We start from the raw sequence: 24,820 nt of genomic DNA, 5'->3' as shown, positions 1-24,820 counted from the left end.
TAACATCGCATTGATTTAAAGCTTAAATTAAAAATCTCACACACCTCTTCGTATAAACGAGGCATCCCCACCAACTTTTCCACGCGTCTCCCTTGATGATCTCCTTAAACATTGTACGGAAAAGAACCCCAACATGTGCCAAGCAACCGGGCTTAAAGATCATATATAGGCTAGTGGTGCGCATCTGCCACGGAACCTATTGGCAAATGAGTTTTTCACGATGCCTGGCGACTGCAAGGAGTGGCTTCGCTTTGGGAAACCGGGGCTGTGGTCACTTGCAGCGCGGACACTGTCCGTCTTTCACCTATTTAGCCCGAGCCATTTTCATTAGCGCGAGGCTGTCTGCGAGCACAACAGGGACGGTTGTAATCAGCAGCCATAAACTGTGAAGTGGGAGAACCTAAACGTGACGTCAATGCCTAGTAACTGACGCAGCCCTAAGAGAGAGAGAGAGAGAGAGATTCTGCAAGCGTTAATATCATCTTTTGTATACTGCTCTAAAGACAAAATATATTCCGCTCGCAGTGCGACTGATTACGATTGTTTGCGCGCGCGGGTCTGTCTGTGTGTCTCAGTGTGAGTGTGTGCGTGCGTGCGTGCGTGCGTATGTTTTTTTATGGGCTGCGAATCCGTCCCGAGTTTCCAAGCTAAAGTTGCATGGATACACGCCGCGTAAGACGCGTATAATAAAGAGGATGGTGTGCAACATAAAGGAGCAAGGAGAGCGAGACCAACTTGTGCTGAGAAAGGGAACATTTAAGAAATATTTTGCCCATAAGAGAGAGGGGCACTGAAGCAGTTCGTTTGAAAAAAAAAATGGAAAAGAAAAAAAAAAATCACTGCAGCGATGCATCGGAGGCGATTCAGATGGAGTTGGCGAGGCAAAATTAATGTACATTACATGCACTCCACGTAACGCTCCTGAGCGATGTCTTTGTGAGTGTTTTTTTTTTTCTTACTGGTCGCTAAAAATAGCATCAGTGTTTGATCGTGGTCCAGAAATAGGCAGAGGGTATCACTTGTATAAAAAGGACTGCGATTCTGAGAAAACTTGGACATGTTGCTAAGGATAGATATGAATCAAGGGCAGTATTTGATTTTCATCTTGCTTGTTGTTTTTGTCACGTATGATGGTTTTATACTCATGTCTGTGTTTCCCTGCTTTCAGCCAGGGCTTCCTGTACTGGTAAGTACAGATTCGCGACGATTTCTTTGGTTTGATGACATGTTAATTTGATTTGATTTTTGATTTTTTTGCACGATTTCTTGCATGCATTGAGTAACGTGCCATTCCCTCCACCGAACACCAACCATTTGTTTCACGCATACTGTGTGCACTTCTCAAACAGGTGCTTTTTTTCATCCTTGGTTAAAAATGAAATAAACCACACTCTTCTTCAGACCAGGAATCTCGCGAATGGTAAATAAGTGAAATCCACATCCCAACTCCTTTGTCTGACGGCGCTGTTGAGTTGGTTTTTTTTTTTTTTTTTTTTTTTTTTTGCCTCTTCGCTACAGAGTGCACACTCGCTGAGAGTGTGAATGGAACCCGATGACACTAGAAGAGTGAGGGGACATATCTCTCAAAATATGTGAACAGGAAAATAGGCTAATAAATATAGGTGGAAGACGCCGCGCCAAAAGGAAAATCATCAGCAACAGCCGACAAGGGAAGCCCTGGTGTGGCGTCAAGGGGTTCCGTGCATCCAAAATCGCCCTTAAATGGCCAGCCCTGTTTTGGCCATTACCCTTGAAAAGGATGCCACTCGGCATACGTTGTCAAAATACATCTTAAGGTTTTTGTTGTTGTTTGTTTGTTTTGTGCAATGTTCCCGCGTGTGTTTTTTGAACACTTCCATCAGATCGAGACTGCACGAGACTGTGTAACTATAGGCGGATTCACATGGATTACTCTTCCGCCCACGTCATTTTCATTATACAGTACTGCAATCTACAGTTTTATATTGCAGTGGACTATAATACTGGTCTTGTGCCAAAACTAACGCGTTTGTGCAGTCGTGCAAAAACAATCACGTTGTGTTCGCCAGTGTTGAATTAACCAAAGCATCTCTGAATAAACGTCTAACTTCAATCCTGCAGCGTGCGCAAGTGCCTTAAGCGTTAGCAGACAGTATTTTTCAAATTGTTTCAGAGGGTTTAAATGATCATGTACATGTATTCAAAATCAAAAATTACACGTGAGTTCGCTTACTTAAACCAGTACATGTCAGGGTATTGAGTCCAGGAATGACCGCTGATCTTTGCAGAAAAAAAAAAACTAATTACCTTGACCTTTTCAAAGGCACTGTGGCTCTCTATACACCTTTCCCAGACATAGCAAGATCTTCTTAAGTCAATGCTGGCGTTGTAATTTTAGTCGAAACATGGTTTTATCCGAGTCGTGACTGCTATAGTGAGTAATATGTGCGCGTTGGCTGCGTCAGGAGATGCAGTCGCTGTGCGGTGCAGACAGAAGGGGGAGAATCGTGACTGACTGGAGACGTCCGCAAATGATGCGACCACCAAATACATTCCTCATAATGGTGGCATCTGAGCTTGAATTTATTTTTGTTTTTAGTTTTTTTTCACACCTGTTACATCTTAAGCCATATCTCTTTTGCCTAGCCACCTCAACCTTCCCATGCACCACGAAGGCGCAAGAATAATATCAGTGATTAAGGGGAAGGGAGGGGGGAGATCTTGGTTCGGGATGAATTTAGACTAGGGGGAGGGAGGAATTGGGGGGGGGAGGGTCAGATATAGATAGTGACCCTCCCACTCCGTATAGTTCCTTGCATAGTTCCAAGAAAGAAGAGCCACTCTTTAACAATTTTGATAAATGATCGCATGGATGCAAGAAAAGAACTTCACGGGTAAGTGAAATGAAGTCACATTCCACAGCTGGATTGAGATTATGGCCAAGATATATGCCAGAGGGATCACACTTTTTATGTGTTGTTATGCCTTTATTACTTTTGTTCCTCAAGTTGTGAGAAATTGACGGCTGTTGATGCATTTGCAAAATGTTGTTGCTGTAAAGTTGGATGTTGGACATTTATGTAACGTTCTTCTGATGCCAATCGCTTAGTAACGCATCATTGTTTTGTTTGTTGTGCCCGCAGGCGATGATGCAACTGTAATGTATAGAATTTGTTATGTTCTGCTTATAGTTTAGAGACCCCCGTGTCCTCACTGAGTGGTATCAGCCCGTGAACTCTCTGTGGTCATGCAATGAAATCACATCAGAAGCATGTCGTGTTGTTGTCGTCGTGCTGGCGACGTGCTGCTTTGTTATACATGCACGCCTCAAAAATGTCAGTCGTTTTGAAAACGACCCTAATGTCTGTTTTGAATGGATACATGTCGATGTACTTGCCGACATGAATGCACGCCACCGCGATATGGTGTGTGAGAGACGTGGCAACCCATTTTGAAACGTGACATGGCGAACGAATCCGGCTTCAAAAAAAAGAAGGATAAATCATTTAATATTTTTGTCTTAAATGGAATATTTCTGGTCACTTGCGCCAACTAGGATACAATTTGGTTTCCCCTTTCTTTCTTCCTTTCTCTTTTTTTTTTCAAAAAGGGGGGTCCCTATATAAGCAAGAAACCGATTGGTGGATGACGATTTTTTGTTTGCGCCAATAAGATCTCTTGCTGCTCTCTATTTATTGCGAGCATATTACAGACTGCTCTCTCCTCACCAAGAGCGCTTCATTTGCTCAATTCTCCGGGATCACGAACCAGAGGATGTATTTCATAGTAGCAACAAAACGGCGAGGCGAAAAGAAACGAGTTCAATGGTCGCACTGTATACATTTGTGTCTTTGTTTAGATGTAATTATCGCAGTGCACATCGGCGACTAGAAAAGCCAGCGAAAATAAACTACTGGGAAGGAGTGAATTCAGCACCGCGGACAGCGCTCGCACTCAGAACACGGGCATTTGGATGCTGGCTGCTCTCAAAGCTTCCCATGCTCGTAGAATGAGAATGAGTTGGATACAGTTCAGCCACGGAAAAGGGCTTCGCGATCTAGCTTTTGACGATGTCTGGACACAATAGGATTGGGAAACCAGAGCCATGCACAAGCCACCTGGATGTCACTATTTGATGTCACGGACTTCAGACTGCGATTTGTCTTTCGCGAATCTTTTTGCGGTCTGGGCTTGCTGTTCATAAGTATCTAGCTGGGAAGCCCTTACCCCAAAAAGCATTTGCGGAAGGCGCATTCACCGACTGATCTGCTGCGTGGATTAAATGCTTGCATTGTTATTGTTACTGTATTTATTTTCTACAAATACTTATTTTTTTTCCCCTAAAAATATGTCATCACTGTATTGCGGTTCAAATGTAAAGCCGAACTTCTCTCCTACTTAAGTCCCCAAAGTCTAAGATCCCTCCCTGTCGAGAATTATCTGGCATCTCCATTGCCAGAATATTTACTCTCGTTAATGCGATTACAAAAAGTCACCCAAACAAAACCACAGTTCCACCAACGAGCCTCCCAGTTTGCACGTGGGAAAACACAGTGGTCCATTCGGGCAAGAGAGAGAAGGGGGTTAGTGTGCCATTCACTTAGTAGCCAAACAATATCGAAATGACCCCACCCTGTTTGCAATAACATATAAGATCTTATAACGCAGTTATAGTTCTACACGGGTTTAAGATTCAAATATCAGCCCATTGACAGAGTCCCAGTGTGTGTGTGTGTAAGAGAACACGTCACTGTAGGTGTCCAAAGACAACAAGTTTTCACCAAACCTCCTCGGTTTCTTTTCTTTCCATCTTTTTATACACACCCTCGTTCCTTCTCAAACTCTCTCTCTCTCTCTCTCTCTCTCTCACACACACACACACACACACACACACAATATTTTGGAAATATGAGACCTCGATGAATTATGACACACCTACGCACACCTAGGATATAGCATGTAGACACATTGGGTGATAAAGATTTTATGCCATGCAGATAAAGTTCCATTGAGAAATTCTCAGCAACCGAGAAGTGACGTGATCCAAGTCACTACAATTTTGAAGTCAGGTCCCCCTAGTACCTCATCAAGTCATTTCCCGTTTTCGGTGACACTCACCTGTCCCCTGTCCTATATGCGAGAGGAAGTGCAAATACAAACGCCCCTATTATAGGCTACAGTATTTGGAAAAGACTCCAGAGTCCCTTAGTGACGACAACCCTAAATTCCTTCAGGTCAGACTAACATTAATTTCTTCTCAACCGTATGTGTTCCCTCACATTATTGCATTATAACAAAGATGCATTCCCTTGATTATATGGTTATGAAATTAGAGCAATTAAAAATGACGTAGGAAAGAGTTCCTCTTGAAATTGGTTATAAAATATATATGAAAACTTTAACTTTATGTTAAATAAAGTTAAAGGCCTGTTTAAGCTTAAAGGCCTGAAAAAGTTGCTCATAAAGAAAATTAGTTCGACGTTATGGTCAAACTTTGCAATGTCGTTAAATCAAAAATCCTCTTTGCTGATAGCTAAACTGTGAAATGCAATAATAAAAGTGTTCGTTTTAACACGTTTTTGAACACGTTTTTTGATTCAATTGATTCATTTGACGCTCACTCGAAAGAGGCGAGCGGAGACTTAAGGCTGATTTACAGGTGCTCGGATGAAAAATATATTAATGCGGATTTAAATGCCCTAATACATTTAAATCATTATATTATATTAAACTGCAATAATTATTGATTAAATTGGGTTAGAACTATTAAAATGTTGTATAAACCATCATCAGGAGGAAGCTCTGATGGCCATCGTGAAAGTGTTTTCTTTAGTCTGCTAAAATAGCATTTTAATTTCTGTTCGTTGAACTTATACCAATAGTTTCAATATGTTCTACTCGATTTCAAGAGATTTCGGAGTTTTCTGCATGATGGGTTAAATTCCAAGTGGTCGAAAAAGTGCAAGAAACTTTTATAAACTAAACCATTTAGCCAGCAATTACTGTTAAGCTTTAAAGTTTACTGGCTAGATTTTTTTCTGACCTATATGACTTTTTGTACTGTCTAAAAGCATTTAATGAAGCGTTTCGTGACGTCCGTGTGTATCGCTTTAGTTCCAAAGACTCCAAAGTGAGTGAAACATATTCTCATGCTCTGCGTATTTAAACCCTTTGTTTAAAGTGCACAAAACGTGTTTGTGTGTGTGTGTGTGTGGACTGAATGGCACGATGCACCTGCGAAGGTCCTCATTTGTTTTTCATCCCTTTTTACTGTCCCCAACTATTTTCAACATCTTGTTCACCAAACGTGCCTTGTATATTTTTCAGAAGCTGCTAAACGGCGCAAACGATCCCACTGCTATTCATGTACAACTTTGTGTTCTTGTATTCGTGCACAGAACAGGACAGAACTTGAGGCATCCATCGTGTCAAGGACGAGGGTGAAATGAACGATCCCAGACGGTGTTGCTCGTGACGTCACCGGCGTCGTAAGTTCATTCTTTCTGTCTCAGCCCTTTGCAAGAGTGGCCTCTGTTCGTGTCACTGTCTGTGAGCGCTTGAAACTGCAGCAGGGACAGGTTTTTTTCTCTCTCTCAGTATTTCAAGGTTTTAACAGTTCAAGTTTTCTCTGTTATTTTTATGTTTTGATCAAGCTGTCGTATTCAGCGGTTTCAGGCCAGTGTAAGATCTTAAGTGCTCCTGTGTCCTTTACAGTTAAACAGTCTGAAAGTCACTAAGGTGGCTGTGGCGCCCTGTATAGTGTGTAACATAACAATTACATATCATTTAATAGTCTTTCTTTTAGTTTAACATGTGAGAATTTTAAGTTTTGATAAAAAAGCATATGAAGACTTTTATTGGTATTTCTTATGGAAAATAAAGCATGATTTATTTTATAGTGAATTGGATCACTGCTCTGTTTTATAGTGTTATATATTTATGCGTATTATACCTTAAAAATTTATTGCTATAACAATTAGGTAGTTTAGGTAGTTAAGTGTTTTTTAAGTACAACAAAAGTACCTAAAAATATTTGGTAGCTTTTGTTTTAGCTCTCAGTGCATGTCGTTACTTATATTAAAGTCGCAGACTTGTATTGAACATCTTAAGTCAAATATTAAGATATTATATTGAGCTGCAAAATATAAAAAATGAATCTACGTATGTGGGAAAAATTATATATGCATTGGCTTAACAAGAGTTATAGTTTTCTGTGGAGTTAAAGATCTTAGTGTGTGACTTTTAGAAGTATTTTATTGCTCATTGCAGGTTAGTTTAAAATAGTGTACAAGGATTCTTTTAGTTCAATGTTGATTAATTGGAAAATATATAAATGTATCATAAAAATATATAGTACGAAAGACCTTGGAAGATAAAATTATCAGATTATCAATATATATTTTTTATGTCTTTCTTTTTTTAAGGAATAAGTGCCACAATATTGTTTGATTTGGTCTTTAAACACTATAAACTTTTTAAACATCCCAGCAGAAATTTCACGACATGATGTTGAGATGCTGACAGGTAACCTGAGACAAAGAGTTTTAACATATTTTAAAAGCAATACTTACAGATTACTGTATTGTAAAATCTTAAATGCTATTTTGTACATTTTCTGTCTATAAGTCATATTTACCAGACAATATTTGATATTTTTTGTGAAGCTAGAGATGGATTGCAACACCTGTTACCATGAGCTTTTTTCATTTAACAGTCTATTTAAATTGCAGATTTAAACACTTATTAAAATAAATATTACATTTCATTACATTAAAATAAATATTGACATTACTTTAATACTGTTATACTTCCAATATCTCATATTTATATTGGGTTTTTTTTTCATACCTGTAGTCTGTGACTTGAGATGCATTCAGATCTCACCAGCACTACACATACTTTTTTTTTAGAGAGATACTTTACTCATGGCTATATATGTTTTTATATGTTTCAACAATCAATTAGCAGAATCAATTCAAACACTATGTTTTATTTTTATAAATTAACTACAGGATTCTTAATTGATTAACGGGGAGCAAAAAACTTGACCCGGTCAATTTTAACTTATTAAAGATGCACATCTCAGAGAAAAGACCCTATTGGTTAGTATTAGATGTTAGATTTAAATTGTGTTTATTTTTTATAAACAAATAATGTGTCTTTTTTATCTTTAAAAAAATTAAAGATAAAAAAAGACACATTATTTGTTTATCTTTATCTTTAAATGGTATCGAGTTCTTTTTAACACTCACAAATTAATGTTAAACTACTAATAACCACAATCTAAATCAGGATATAAACATAAAAACTTAAAAGCATCACAAACAAGTAGTTTACAACTTCCATTATCTATTATGATTAAAAATATAATGTTGCAGTTATTAAACAGCATACTGATTTTTATGTTGTTCGCTTGTTTAACCTTATTTTCCCCCCTCAGCTCATCTCCTCTGGTCTTTCTCTGTGTATTATTTTCCAGTCTGAGGAGGACATGTCATGTCAAAAACATATCCTCACAAATATTTCATTATGATACGCAGATACACCAATACTAGTTAAAGCATTTTGACCTCATTCTTTGACTTTCCTAAATTGTTTGCAAAATGACATATGAGGTGGAGATTTAAATTTTTAACTGTCCTTTGAATCAGTCCACAGGAACAGGATGCCAACATTAGCGTGCCGTAACAACAAATAATACTTAAGGAATGATGCCTGCATGGACTAACAAGAGGGATATTTGCATACGTGGCCCCCCGTCCCTTCTTTCCCTCTTTTCTCATATTCCCTCCATCCATACATGGATGAGTCAGGGAAGGTGTGAGGGATGAGTCAGTTCCGGATGGAATTTTTAGGGAAGGGATGTGTCTGCTTTTTTATAAGAGGGTGGTCCCATCATGTGAACATGGCATGACCTCACACTGGCACAGAAATACCCATTCACGCATTCACTTGGCATTCACTCTGCGTAACCAGTGCAAAAACAGTTCATGCCTGTGTATATATATTACCAGTTAATTCAAGTTTTTAAATGCAATCTGATTTGGTAAAATATATTAATTTAAATGTGAGCTTGAAGCTTTCAGTCACCTAAACAGTGCTAAACAGCAGGTGAAAAAAAAATATTTTAAGCTTACGTCCATTAAAACTGGGCTGTTCTTAAAAATATCTCACTATGATGAACTGCTCTTAGTATTTCACAGCCAGTCATACAGATTTAAATAAAGTGTATTGAAATAAAACTGTGATATAAAAGTGTGTAGGAACTAAGTTTATAAGCTGAAATATAACCTAAGGTTGTAATTTGAACTATGAATGGGAAAAAAAATCTACATACAGAATAATCTAACATCTAAAATAATCAAATATAATATAATCAAATCAACTAAAAGAATACAAAAATAGTCATTATTATGTATTAAATTCAGTACTTTTGATTTCTTTTTTAAATCAACTATTTAAGCATCAATAAAGATTGTATACGCTGTATGTGTGCGTGTGTGTGTGGGTGTATATTTATGTTTGGCTGCATGTCTGGATGTTATTTTGGGGTTTCTTGGTTAATGTTTGTGTCTTTTATCTGTAGAAAATCTGCTGATGATTGGAGGTGTATGCAAAAGTGAGATGTGAAGCAAACTGACTGTGTTCCTCGTGGAAGGAGAGGGACGGCTGACAGGCATGGAAGTTGATGGAGGAAAAAGGAGGGGTTTACAAGGTATCAACCGAAACCTATATAGACCCAAAAACATCTACAGGGAAGCATGGGAGTGTCCCGCACTCAAATGAGTTGTAATGCAAAATGTACTTTCTGTGCCATCACATCCATTCGCACCTTAGACTTTGATAATGAGTGAAACTCAGTGACCGGCAAATCTTGACTGATCAAATTTGTAAATTGAAGGAATAATTTTGCTAAAGTGAATTTGTTACAGAGAATGTTCAAAAATAGTCATTGAGAACATGAAAAGTACTTTAACTGGCAAGAAACAAGGAATGATAAGGAAAGATGCAGAATTAGCTTTTTTGAGAATATATCATAAAATCACCTTCAGAAATGTAAATATAGTCTCTTTGTCAAAAAAAAATTAAGTGAGCAAAACCTTCAAAGTATACATTCCGTCATGTTTTTGCATGCTTGCGTCGCATGCAATCTTCCAAAAGAGTATTGATATTAATGACATGTGTTAAAAGTAAGGTTTTTAAGTGGTTGCTGATCATGTATATAATATTTTAAAAAACAATATAGATGTGACAGGTCAGGTCTGAAAGTACAGGCTCGGACGGCATATAAAATATGACGTATGACGAGGGAAACACAAAAAATTATTCCAGTCTTGCTGACAAAATGGATATAGTTTATATATAAAAATTAACAGCAAGTTTTTTAAACAGTTAATTTAAAAAAGCATTTGAAATTTGTTATTTTTTTCTCAAACTATTAAAACCAGCAATCCAGAAGGGATTTATCAAGAACAGAGCACTGCACAAAACTGTTGACTGAACAAATTAGTTCAAATTAATACAATCTATTTGTTGAAGTGAAAGAAATACATTTTGACCTGTGTATGTATAAATGTCACAGTTTTTAATGATACATCAACTAAACTGACATTAAAAGATGATTAAAAAGCTTAGTATGTATTTTATATGGTATTAAGTTGTTCATCTTTAGTAATACAAAAACCTAAATTAAAAACAAGACAAATATCTTAGTAGAAACTTGTTTTATTCAAATCATATGAAAAGTAATAGAAACCAGTGAACTACTCAGCACAGTCACTCAATTTCACCCTAGACTTTGAGGGTTGCAAAAGTTGTGTGCCCTGTTTTTGGTCTTTTGTGTGTGTGTGTGTGTGTGTGTGTTGTATATGAATTTAAAGACTGAGCAGACTGACGTATAAACACATTAGATGTACAAGCATGCTAACGCAGTGGTACTTGATACACTGGAATATTTTATATGTAATAATAATAATTTTGCTGTGTATCAGGTTTCAGCATAGTTTATCATTAAGTATATGTACAGTCTGAATGATTCTGTAAAGCTTATTGTCATCATTTTGTTTGATTTTATATTGATACAATCTTAAACTTAAAACTTAACCTATTTATATATTGTACCCCTTAAATAGTCTGTATGCATTGAGGGAAATATTGGGGGTCTCAGGAAACACATTTGACCATAATGACGTTGTTTTTATGACCGTCATGAGGAGATTTTCATTGAGCAGGCCAGATCTGTGTGTGTGTGTCTGTGTGTGTGTGTGTGTGTGTGTGTATTCAGTGCCCACAAATAACTGAGATGTGTTGCTTGTGTCATATGTTTGGTTGTACCACACAAAATGCACTGGGAATGTGTGTGCAATTGTCAAAATGCTTTGTGGCTTGTGGATGTGTGTGTAAGATGTCTTATGTGTGTATATATACATCTGTAAGAGAATGTAAAGGCAGATGTGTGTGTTTCATCAGTATATAGATGGAGGTGGAGTGAGTGTACATGACTGTGTATCAGCAAGAATACATAAGAAATGTGTGTGTATGTGTTAGTTTAAAATGTCTGTGTGTGTTTGCAAGTGAAATATGCAAATATACCATGGTAATAGTGACGTGTGCACATTTATGTACTAAAATGAGTGCAAAGGGAATATGTATATGTGTAAGTATTGAAGAATGCATTATTCAATGCATTTATGTGTGTATCAAATATCTTGTGCACATTTATGCATATATATTGTGTAAATGTTCATGAATTCAACAGATAAAGCGAGTGCGTCCAAGTCTATGTGTACATTAAAATGAAAGCATGGTTATGTGTATGTGTCAGTGTCTTGGAATGCTTTGTATATTATTTTAAGGACTGTGTGTGTTTGCTAAACCGAACATTTGAATGTACATTTTAAGTCATGCACAGATATATATGTATACATGAGTGTGTGTGAATGTTCAATAATAAGTATAAAGCATGTTTTTGCTGTTTTTACAGACATTAAGTGTGTGTAGTTTGCGTATGAACAAAAAGTGTGTGTAAGTGTATATCAGAAAGCTTTGTATCATTATCGCAAGGCCTCTGTGTGTGTGTATGGAAAATGTTTTGTGTTAATATGAACGTATGAGTGAGTGTGTGAGTAAAGGGACATGTGCTTGTTTTTTTGTCAACTGTACTAATGATATAAGTTTGTATTTACGCACCTAGAGGAGCGAATATGGATATGTGCGTTTGTGTTGTAAGGCTTTATGGGATTGTTTCAAGGCCCTTAAACCGCTTGTGCGTGAATGCATACATATATGAGTGTGTAAATGCGACTGTGTGTTTGTGTGTGTAAATATGCACAGAATGCTTGTGTGTGATTGTTTGAGCACATGTAGATGGCTGGATATGTGTTTACGTTAGTGAGCACATGGCCGAGAGGTTGTGAAACGTATGCGTGAGCTTTGAGAAAGAGACAGCAGGGCAGACGAGCCAAAGACATTCAGTTATATAGTGCAGCATTGTGTAGATTAATTTAGTTACATTTTAATTCATTACATTTTCTTTTAAATGCAATTTTAAGTTTAAATATATAGTTTTGTAAATATATTTGACGTAAATCTTATATTTATGTGTTTGGTGTGTGTTTAGTAAAAAAACATACATACTTTACAAGTAAATTTTCTACATTTCAGCTTCTTTTATGAAATAAAATGATGCAGAATAATTTTAAAGACTGTCATTTTAATTTTAAAGACTGTCATTTAAACTTTAGGAGTTTAGAGCAGGTTTCCTCTCAAATATTCATTTTGACGAATTATGTATTGTAGATGTTTAAGAAAGAACTAACATAGAATGTTTTAAATCACTGGTCTCTATACAGATGTGATTAATATGAAAAGGTTGTTTAAAATCTAATAAAATCTATGAGATGAACAAGGATGAAGGTAGACATGATACAGGTCTTTGGTGCGTGTGTGCGAGCGTGTGTGTGTGTGTGTGCTGCAGCATGTGTGATATTGTTTTGTGAGCAGAAAAAAAAAATATTGTTAAAGAACAAACCCTAAACAAATATTTATTTTTCTGCAAATGTTTTTAAATCACTGCTGGTGTATAAAATCATAAATCTTGATCTGATTTTGCATCGTTTCTCTTTCAAACCCTGTCTAGCATGGCAAAGGCCTCAGCTGTGAGAATAATGTAAACGTTATAAATGTTGTGTATATTTTATGAATGAGCAGTAGTTATGATAAAAACTTGAAATGTGTTTAAAAAATGTATTTTAGTAAAATATAATGCCATCAATTATTATTATTATTATTTTTAAATTAGGCCTATACATAAGTGATGCATTAAAAATACTAAAAGGTGCTTTATTTTCCTCCCCCATAGGATAAAAATCTGGGATAACGTTACCTTGTATCCTGCGCACAAGACCAACGTCAACCCAACGTCTGTTAGACTGCTGTACACCTGTAAATGGATATACAGCTAGTTGATTACTTTGTAGGACCAACATAACATCGTCAGGTATTTGCAATATCTGTCTGTAAACTACTTGGGTTTAATAAATGAGCCAGGCTGCTTGCGTTGTCACGTGCACAGACGTCTGACACGCATGAGCTCTGGGACGTAAGGAAATATGAAAGTGATGTAGTACGTATTTGAGCTTTAAAAATAATTGTCTTGCACATAAAACCATGTATAGATTTGTTGTAATTATTTACCTTAATAAGTGAAACTGAGATGCGCATGAACGCTTGTGTTGAGTTGTGTTGCTTTAATTCTCAAAGACGTGAAGGCAAACACATACTGATTTAATCTTATTTTCTCTAATTAAATTATAGCCTATAAGTAGCTTCAAATGGATTTGTTGTGACTGTGATAATAAGAACGCGTGCGTAACGCGAGCGTCTGCGTCTGTAGACTTGTGTGAAAATTACAGGCGCGAGTTTCTTTAGCTTCTGTTGCATTATAATTGTTAGGGTTACATATTTGCGAGATCTTGTTTAACATGTTGAATGAACATGTCAGGCGTTTGTCCACTGCACGCTCTGCTGCTGCTGGCGTATCACTCCCAGGGCCCAAAAGAGCTTAGGACTCAAATAATGATGGGTTTTTATTAGTTCTTTCGCTAAATATGCTTATTATATCGTATATATGTAAAAAGGTTTCATAATTTGTGTTTAGGGAGCATTTTGAACACAGTAAATGTCAATTATGACTTGTTGGTGTTATCAAAGGGGCAAATGGGTTGTGTCCTGCAGAAAGTGGGGGAAATAAATGTTTAAATTAAAAAATAAAGATTATAGGCTTCGAGTTATTCTTAAAATGTCTGTGGTAGATCAGTGAGTGTCGAGGACTGAAAGCTGGAATATATCATGTGTTGGGCTATGTGAGAGGAAACGTGTGTGTGTATGTTTGTGTGTGTGTGTGTGTGTGTGTGTGTGTGTGTGTGTGAGTGTGTGTGTGTTAGAAGAACGAGACAGAGAGAGAGAGAGAGTCTGATATCGAAATTGTATTTTTTAAGGTTTGTCTAACCAAAATATAGTTAAGTAAAATATATAGAATTTGCATCAGTTATGTTTTGTAGAATAATAATAAATAAAAAACTGATAATGCACTATGTAGCCTATTGGATTGCTTGTGCCTTTCTTGACTTTTATTTGTATTGCTTCATAATTATAGTATTTTCTGCTTTGCTGTTACTGTATATCATTCAACCCAAATGTGCTTAACAGTGTGAGCTGAATTTAGTAAAATGAGTCAAGTGTGTTTGCTTCAGTGTGGATGACATAAGAGTTCTGCATTTCTGAGTATTTGAATGCCATTTCTGTATAGTGTGCAGAGACAAATATACTGCCTTAACTGTTCGACCCGGACTATCTGTTTTGCTATTTCATTACATGAAACCATCTGTACATGTGGTGTGAGAAATATATGATGTGAATATGTTGCAAAATCTAAAAGCTTTTGTTGTCCACGTGACAAAGTTATGAATCACGTATTGTGTAATGAAACTTTGCTTTCTGTATTCTCATGTCAGAGAAAATAAAAATTTTTGAGTTATTTTAGAGTCTGCCTGCTTAATTGTCTGTTTTTAAGTGTGGAGAAAACTGGAAAATCAACACTACTATGTGACAAACTGAAAACGTTTGTGTGTTTTTAGAGCCTGTCCGATATAAAAAGAAAAGAAAAAGAAAGTCAAATGTAGCGTAAGGGGGCAATACATAAAGAAAGGTTTCCACAACCAGAGTATCTTACAATTAAAAGTACAGACATTAAAATGTTTTTCTTTACGGCGCCAATGCTTTTTTCTACTAAACAGCATGTGATTTACATGCTACATGTGTCATTGGAATTATTCACGTATCGGTGGGCTTATATTTTAGGTTATATTTCGGGTCGATAGTGAACCGAATGGCGACAGTAGACAAGGATGTGTTGGAGGGATCCGGTGTGTAGCAGTCTGACTAAATGTCAAACTGACAAGGTTTGACATTCTTGGACGCGAGTTTCGCCGCTTACAACACTAGTGCATGCATGTGTAAGTCGATAAAAATGTGTTTCACAACTGTTTACACTGTATTTTCACAGGTTGCTCAGCTGCATATCTACTACGTGCCTATGTGTTTACATAACCATCCTCTATTCCACGTGACTCGCGCCGAGAGTTCTCGCGATGTTTCGGCGCAGCGCTGTGTGGTGATTGTAGTTTCATGTGCAGGAGGTTCAACATTTGAATGAATAGAAATAATAAGCTTGTCTACATTATAAAATAAGGCTATTTATTTTTTTAATAATACCACAATGAATCAGGTGAACATCAGAACAAAAACAAACAAACAAATATATGTGGGGATACAGTAACAATTACAAGGTAGCCTAATTAAATATACAAACATTTTACAATCATAAAAAATGGCAATTTATTCATTATTTTTAATAATATTGGATGTTTTTAGGGCTTTTTTATTGGAGGAGATTCTTTGAAGTGATGAGTAAAGCAAAAATAAATCATAAGTGAATATTTTACAATTATCACATGTTACTAGAACTGGAGGATCATTATTTGCGTTTAAGTTTTACATTACATAACTTTATATTTTTCGCATTATTTTAAATTATTGCTCTTATCACAATAAAACAGTTTTATTGTACTATTATAAAAACATCTCGGTTACGTATGTAACCTTGGTTCCCTGAATAGGGAACGAGATGCTGCGGTGACGTCACCACGTATGGGAACACCTCTGGTGTGACGAATGTCTGAAGCCCTATACCATCCCGCCAATCCTATTGGCCAAATGGCGCATAGCACCACCCTGCGCATGCGCACGCATGATATACCTGGGTGCAGCGCGCCATTTCGCTCAGATTTCATGACTGAAGATGAAGAGTTATCAAGGTACGGAACGGCCAGAACCGCAGCATCTCGTTCCCTATTCAGGGAACCAAGGTTACATACGTAACCGAGATGTTCCCTATCATAGGTCACTTCGATGCTGCGGTGACGTCACCACGTATGGGAACGATATACCAAAACGCCTGACGTACCTGATAACTGAGATCCGAGGAAGCAACTGCTCAAGCGGAGAGAACCCGGGAGCCAGGGGCCATCCTCACATCCAGACTGTAGGACTTGATAAAAGTGCTCGGTGAGGACCATCCTGCCGCAGCACAGATATCATCCATAGAACAGCCACTGAGAAAAGCTTGAGAAGAAGCTACAGCTCGAGTGGAATGAGCCTTAACCCCTAAAGGCGAAGCGAGTCCGCGCGCCTCATAGGCCAAAGAAATTGCCTCCACCAGCCAATGGGACATGCGCTGCTTTGTAACTGCATGGCCCTTACTTTTATGTCCAAAGCAGACAAACAGCTGGTCAGATCCACGCCAAGGGGCCGTGCGATCCACATAAGTCTTTAAAGCTCTCACAGGGCAAAGACTTAGATCTCCAGACCCGGCCTCAGCAGGTGAAAAAGCTTCCAGGACCACTTGCTGAAAGCGAAAAGGGTTAGATGCGACCTTAGGAACATAGTTAGGCCTGGGCCGCAGCAGCACCTTCACAGAGCCTGGTGCAAATTCCATGCATGAGGGTGAAACAGAAAGAGCCTGTAAATCCCCAACTCTCTTGAGGGAGGATAAAGCCATGAGAAGAAGTGTCTTCAGTGTCAGGATTTTATCTGAGACGGTCTCCAAGGGCTCAAACGGATGCCCTGATAAACCTAACAACACAATGGATAAATCCCATGAAGGAACTCGCACAGGGCGGAAAGGCCTCAGCCGTCGCGCACCCTGTATGAAACGAGAAACTAATGGATGACGCCCCACAGAGGCACCGCCTATGTATTCGTGGTAAGCTGAAATGGCTGCCACGTAAACCTTTAAAGTGGCTGGTGTAACGCCATCCGAGAAACGCTCCTGGAGGAACTCCAGCACTGAAGCCACTGGGCAGTAAACTGGATCCACATTATGATTGCCACACCAGGCTGTAAACAGTCTCCACTTGAAAGCATATAAGCGTCTCGTAGAAGCTGCTCTAGAACTCAATATAGTCTCAGTAGTTTCAACAGAAAGACCGGGACATACTAATGCACTCCGCTCAATGGCCACGCCCACAGTTTCCACAGATCTGGCCTCGGGTGCCAAATCAGCCCCTGTGCTTGTGATAATAAATCCTGTCTGATGGGAATCTCCCACGGAGAGCCCGCTAGCAGACTGATCAGATCCGCAAACCACGGCTGCGTGTGCCATCGCGGAGCCACCAGCAGCAGCTGTTCCACTCTGTCCCGGCGTAATCTGCATAATACCGCTGGGATCAAACGAATCGGAGGAAAAGCATACAGACTGGTCCTGGGCCAGCTGTGAGCTAACGCATCCACGCCCAGGGGCGATGGGGAGCGTAGGGAGAACCATAGCGGGCAATGCGTAGTCATGCTCGATGCAAATAAATCCACTTTCGCTTTGCCGAATATCCGCCATAAAAGATCCACCGTCTGGGGGTGTAATCGCCATTCTCCCTGTTCCAGAGCCTGTCTGGATAGCAGGTCCGCTCCGAAATTCAATCGTCCGGGGACATGAATGGCCCGGATCGAGAGAAACTTGTCCCGAGACCACAGAAGAACACGCCTCGCCAGCCTGCACAGGGGGCGAGAGCGTAATCCTCCTTGATGGTTCAGATAAGACACAACCGCTGTGTTGTCTGATCTGAGCAGCACATGACGGCCGATCAGCAGATCCGCGAAATACTGGAGAGCCAGAAAAACTGCCAGTAATTCCAGTCTGTTTATATGCCAGCCGCGCTGAGCCGCTGTCCACACTCCGTGGGCTGGTCGCCCTCGACACACAGCTCCCCAACCAGTCAAAGACGCGTCCGTCGTGACAGTCTCTCGGAAAGCATAAATTCCCAATCGAACTCCAGACAGGAGAAATTCGGTTGACATCCAAATTTTTAGCGACATCACACACCGCCGTGTCACCGAAATCGTGCGATGCGGGAGACAACGGGGTGAAATATTCCGCCTTTTCGTCCACCACTGAAAGGGGCGCATTTGAAGCAATCCCAGACGAATCACGGGGGATGCTGCTGCCATTAGACCCAAGAGCCTGAGGCACAATCTCACTGTCACCGTGCGACCCGCTTTGAAGTGCCGCACGCATGACGCAATCGACTGAGCGCGCGGGAGAGAAAGCTTCGCTGTCATCGCGCGAGAGTCCAGATCTATTCCAAGAAAAGTTATCCGTTGAGAGGGAGTTAAAACACTCTTCTTGAAATTTGTTCGTAAGCCCAGGCTGTTTAAATGATTCAGCACAAGATCTCGGTGAGAGTGTGCTTGAGTCCGCGATTGCGCTAGCACCAGCCAATCGTCCAAATAATTCAACACACGAACGCCCTGGAGCCGCAACGGGGCCAGAGCTGCGTCCATGCATTTTGAGAAAGTACGGGGCGCTAAAGCCAAGCCAAAGGGAAGAACGCGGTACTGATACGCTTTGCCCTCTAAAGCGAATCTGAGGAACTTCCTGTGTCTCTTGACGATCTGAATATGGAAATACGCATCCTTCAGATCGATCGTAATAAACCAATCGCTTGGTCGGATCTGAGACAGAATAGATTTCACCGTCAACATCTTGAATTTGCTCGGTCTGAGTGCAAGATTCAGACGGCGTAAATCCAGAATGGGTCGTAACCCGCCGTCTTTTTTCGGTACCACGAAATAACGGCTGTAAAAACCTGTCTCCATCTGAGAGGGGTGTACTTCTTCTATAGCCCCTTTGCTCAGCAGAGCTGACATTTCTTGTCGCAGCACCGCCATTTCCGTAGACTTCACCGTAGTGGGAAGAATTCCGCGGAAAGGAGGCGGGCCTTTCCGAAACTGAATGGTGTATCCGTGACAAACCGTGCGTAACACCCATTGAGGAATGCCGGGCAAGCGTTCCCACGCGGCCCGAAACAATATTAGCGGTTTCAAAACTTCCGCTCCCTGCAACGCCGTCATACGCGTTAAAACGACCGGACACGAAAAACCCGTGGTGTTCGTGCACCGGGGAAGCGTATGCGCCAGAGTCGTTGCGTTCCGTTGAGTATAATCCTGAAACGTGTCCACGGCAGGAATTAGGCCAACAGATGGAACATCGGGCTCTGCCGCTAGCGAAAAAGCGGCGGCTGTGCGAGCCGTCATAAACGGGCCGTTTGTGCAGGGTCCTTGAGTCGTCCCTCGAACTCCAAAAGCAGGATTGCGCAGAGTGTCTGAGGAAGCGTCTATTATTACAGCTCGATCCAATGTTGCTCGAGGCGCTGTTAGCGGCGAGACAATCAATGTTTGAGCATGGGGACTGCAATGAGAGTGTGGGATGCGCGAAAGCGGTCCGACAGCGCTCTCTAGCGGAGGGCACAGTCCCTGGCAAGCAGCAAAAAGATCAGGAGCTGCTATTCGGCACCCGAGAACGAGAGGCTTTAGCCGTCGAGGTCAGGTTCAATCGCTTACGTTGACGCTGGTGCGCCGGAGGAAAAACCCTAGGGCCCCAGTCCTTACGAGGAGGCGCCATGGGTGTGGGTTCCTCTCGAGAGGCTGCTCGCTGGCGGTGAGAGGAGGTTGAGCGAGAACGCGCGGGCGCTTGTCGGCGTTCGACCTCCCTGGGTCTGCGGGGAATCAGCTGGCGGAAAGCGGCTGATTGCTGTTTCGCTGCCCTGAACTTCTCCACTACTGACGTGACAGCCTCACCGAACAATCCATCCCTGGAGACAGGGGCATCCATAAGGAAAGATTTATCCTTCTCCTTAATATCGGTGAGATTAAGCCAGAGGTGGCGCTCAACCGAAATCAAACCGGCCATAGTACGGCCCACTGCACGAGCGGTATGCTTGGTAGCGCGTAGCGCCAAATCCGTAGCTCTACGCAGTTCTTTAACTGCCTCCGGTGTGATGCCCTCACCTTCATCCAATTCCTTCAATAACTCCGCTTGGTAGGCCTGAAGGACCGCCATAGAGTGGAGCGACGCAGCCGCCTGACCAGCCGCCATGTAGGATTTACCCACCAAACTAGACGTGACTCGACACGCCTTCGAAGGAAGAAGGGGGCGAGACTTCCAAGCCGCGGCCGAACTAGGCGCAAGGTGTTCGGCGAGAGTCTCTTCCACCGGGGGCATCATAGTATAGCCATGGTTCGCCATATCAGAAACGGTGGCGAAATCCGCGGCCGCGGCGTTAGTAATCCGCGCCGAAAACGGCTGTTTCCAGGACCTCGAAACCTCCTGGTGGAGGTCCGGGAAAAAAGGCAAAGGCCTCCGGGGCTGTGTAGGTGTCCGACTGGTTAGAAAACGGTCGTCCAGCTTGGAAGAAGGTTGGGCCTCGGCCTTGTCAACCTCCCAGTCTAGCCCCAATTTACCCACCGCACGAGAAACCACATCCAACAGCTCACTGTAGGAGGGGGAAACACGCCTCTCCTGTCCGCTAGGAGGGAGAGGGCTAGTGTCAGTCGCGAAGTCCTCAGACCCCGAGGCCGCGGTGGATAAAACATCGTCGTCATAGCGTCCACAACCGAAGGAGATGGCGGCGCATGCCTCCGGTGTGGGAAGTAAATCCTCATTAGAGAAGACGACGGGCTCAGTATAAGTTTTATTCTGCAGCAGGGTAGGGGAGAGCGAGCGATGTGGAGAATATTCCAGCGCTGCGCTGTCCACAAAATCCATGTCGCACGTGTCACCCCAGGCCCTCGCCTCGTGCGGTGCCTCGGCAGTCGCAGAGGTGACCTGACGGGGGTTAGACTCGAGGGCGACATTAGAGAATACTTCCACCCTGGAGCGCAGTACTCTGAGCCGCAGGCCATCACAATGGGGACAGGAAGAAAGGCCGCTAAGCGCCGCCTGTGCGTGATGTAAACCAAGACATACTACGCACCTGTCATGAGTGTCCCCCGCCGTGATGTACCTGGTACATGGCTCCTTACATTTTCGAAAACTCATCGCGTCCGCGAAGAGGAGTTAACACTGCTCGAAGAGATCGCTGGAGAACGCGAGACGATAGGGCACAGATGATTCGCTATTCCTGAAGGAATGAAATCTGAGCGAAATGGCGCGCTGCACCCAGGTATATCATGCGTGCGCATGCGCAGGGTGGTGCTATGCGCCATTTGGCCAATAGGATTGGCGGGATGGTATAGGGCTTCAGACATTCGTCACACCAGAGGTGTTCCCATACGTGGTGACGTCACCGCAGCATCGAAGTGACCTATGATAGGGAACACTTAGTTCCCAACACACACTGAAGCAATAGCCTACTGTTAAATATGACACTAAATTAATATAATGTGACGTGGATGTGTGATGTGTATGTGATGTATGGTTCTTTATGTCTCTATGTACACTCTAAAAACGGCTGGGTTATTTTTTTACCCAAAATGCTGGGTTGAGTCTGTAGGGTCATTTTGTTGGGTTATTTAATTTCTTTTTAAACACTTTTGGGTAGTTTCAATTTAACAGGTGTTGGGTTAAACCTGCTGGGTTGCGTCGCTGGGTTGTTTCAGGCCAGCCCTGGGTTATTTAACGCGCCTTGAAGATGTTTGAATCGCTCCCCAACTGTCATTTTGGAAGAACAACGGGGCAAAGCCACGGCGTTCAACTGTTTTAAGGTAAGTTTATTTAATGTTTTCATTAATAATTATTTTAAATTGGCAGAATTATAACTTTTTTTTGCGGCAACAATACTGTTAAACGTCTACAGGCCAACATTATTTACGTTAAATGATGAACTGTTTAACGTACGTTACCTCAAACGGCCAACCTACGTGACTCGCATAATCGTGTTAAGGTATCTGAGACGACAGATTAATAGTTTTATTAAGTTTCAGACAGTGACGGATGGCTGAAATATGCGAATACCTGTGAAAATAGAGGAAAAAGTCGTTTCTGACACTGAAAAGCGAATTTAACATTTAAGTGAGTCAAATGAGTTCAAAAAGTGAATACGACTTTCTGCTCTAATGTAAACGCCTGCAGTTGTCCATATCGACATGTAAATCATACAAATTACGTACAATATAGTCGGACTGCAGGTCTAAAAGAACCGACGATCCAGTTCAAATAAACCGGTTCAGTAATTCTCGAACAAATTTCCCGGAAAAGAATCGACGTCTCAGGGCATTTCAAAGTGCGCGCACGCACAGCTATTGACTTAGGACGAGTTAGTGAGGTGTTTTGATGCTTTTGTGGTTTATAAAGTCTTTTTACATACAAATTATAATTCAAAATGTGTTTTTTCCTGTCAGAAAAGCACATGGATACATTTGTGAGAGAATAACTCGTCGAGTGCAGTCTGATTGATGCATCTAACGGTAAGTTCGTGTTTATTATACATTTTACATAATTACTTGTCTGTTATAATCAACTAACGTTAACCCTCACGTAACTTAAACGCACATATATTTGTATTTCGTGCTATAGTTAAAGCTAACTTTGTGTTCAGAATGTACCTAATTTAGCAGCGTAAACATCATATTATACCTATTTTCCAGCTCGTGTTTTTGACTTGTCCTTATCACTTTGGTACATCTATAAGTGTTTATATATGGACTGTTTTAAAGCTGCGGGGTAACCCCGTACCTGCGTGACTTGTCATAGAAATGTCTGTGTGCGCGCATGCAGTGTGATCTCCCTTATCTGTGCCAGTGACTGTGTGTGTTTGATATAGCCAGCATATTAACATAAAACTGTGATTTATAATAACTGGAACATCCCATTGATTAGACAGTTTGAAAGCACACCTTTCAGCCAATCACTATATCATATTCTGCTTAGATATAACAATTTTTTTTTATTTTTTATTTTTTTACTTTATTTTAAAGGTTGGAACAAACATGGAATTCCTTAACCGAGCCACAAGTCCACAAAACCCCATCCAATTGTCATGGCGATTTAAAAATGCCAGCAGATCTCTCAGGAATTGATCATAATCAATGGACAGGTAAGGATATTCTGGACTATTTTCCAAATAAATTGCAAATTGTATATTTAATTGCATTTTTCCACATGTGGACGCATACATTGTGACATAGTCCAAACGCAATTGAAAAGCATTTGAATTACAGATGCTTTACACAGAAAGCTGTCAATTTGTGTCAAGCGTGGGACTATACTATGGGGCATGTTTTTTATCGGGATATATTCTGTAGTTTTTACCCCAAATCTCTCACTGTTTGCACTCTGATGCAAGTCAGCAAAACAACATTGCCGTTCTACTCTTATTTACCTATTTGCATCTTACCCTATATTTTATACCTATTAATGGTGAATATTGACCAATAGTACCATGTGGCTCTAACTGTTAGCAGGGGATAGTAGTTGCATTTGGGGTAAAAATGACAGAATTATTTATTGTGTGAGGTGCCAAGAATATAGAAAGATCCGGGTTGCACTGTCTGTTCTTTAACACGCATCTCTCGGAGCGGCAGCAGCCTTTAGTAGTGCCTTAACCTCCATTGTTTAAAGCATTTGGCACAATTGTCCTTGAGTGACATCACCTCCCAATACAAACACTCTCCATAGTATGGTCCCACCTCTGACAAAAATTGACAGTTTTCCATGTGAGGCTAAAGTAAATTGCTAAAGTAATTGCGATTCCCTTTGAGTTTTTGGCAGGTAACGTGCAACACAGTGAAAAAACAGACATGGTAATTAGTAACACCTCATGTACTTGTTCTTATGTTGCATCTATGCTAACATTAGTCTGTATCTCTCTTATTCTGAGGTCACCGTAGCCATCCGTATCCAGTACACATCCAGATCAGATGGTGGATCAGCACCTAGAAAGGACCTCTACATCCCTGAAAGACAGCGGAGACCAGGACAACTAGAGCCCCAGATACAGATCCCCTGTAAAGACCTGGTCTCAGATGACCACCAGGACAAGACCACAGGAAACAGATGATTCTTCTGCACAATCTGACTTTGCTGCAGCCTGGAATTGAACTGCTGGTTTCGTCTGGTCAGAGAAGAACTGGCCCCTCAACTGAGCCTGGTTTCTCCCAAGGTTTTTTTCTCCATTCTGTCACCGATGGAGTTTTGGTTCCTTGTTTTTCTTTAGTTGGGGACAATTAATATCAAGCCATATCATCGACTTGATCGCACAGAGGGACGATACATCACTGAATCAATGACGAATTGACTTTAACTGAAAACTGAGTGTTGACTGTTGTCCCTTTGCATTATTACACACTATTTTCCTATTTAATACTGTAAAGCTGCTATGATGCAGTATTTGATCAATATGAGAGGCTTATTACTCATAATAAATGGAAAATACAGCTGCAAACGGACTTTGCTTTTCCATTTGAAATTTGGCAGTCACTGTGCATTCATGAAAACTGAAAAGGTAATTTT

General features: G+C 40.7%; 1 long non-coding RNA gene across 2 annotated transcripts; it reads left to right on the top strand.

The window, feature by feature from the left end:
• The first annotated feature begins 113 nt into the window (after nt 1-113).
• Nucleotides 114-15,016, top strand: LOC127947274 (uncharacterized). 2 transcript variants are annotated; one of them, XR_008151256.1, is made up of 5 exons: nt 114-936; nt 1,169-1,186; nt 6,378-6,467; nt 9,566-9,694; nt 13,340-15,016. It is a non-coding gene; the product is annotated as an uncharacterized LOC127947274 (long non-coding RNA). The 2 variants fall into 2 exon arrangements; XR_008151255.1 differs by having other exon boundaries at nt 432-1,186.
• Nucleotides 15,017-24,820: the final 9,804 nt, after the last annotated feature.

This window comes from Carassius gibelio, chromosome A25, assembly GCF_023724105.1.
Source record: "Carassius gibelio isolate Cgi1373 ecotype wild population from Czech Republic chromosome A25, carGib1.2-hapl.c, whole genome shotgun sequence".
Taxonomy (NCBI): domain Eukaryota; kingdom Metazoa; phylum Chordata; class Actinopteri; order Cypriniformes; family Cyprinidae; genus Carassius; species Carassius gibelio.
This window is presented reverse-complemented; position numbering and strand designations above follow the sequence as displayed.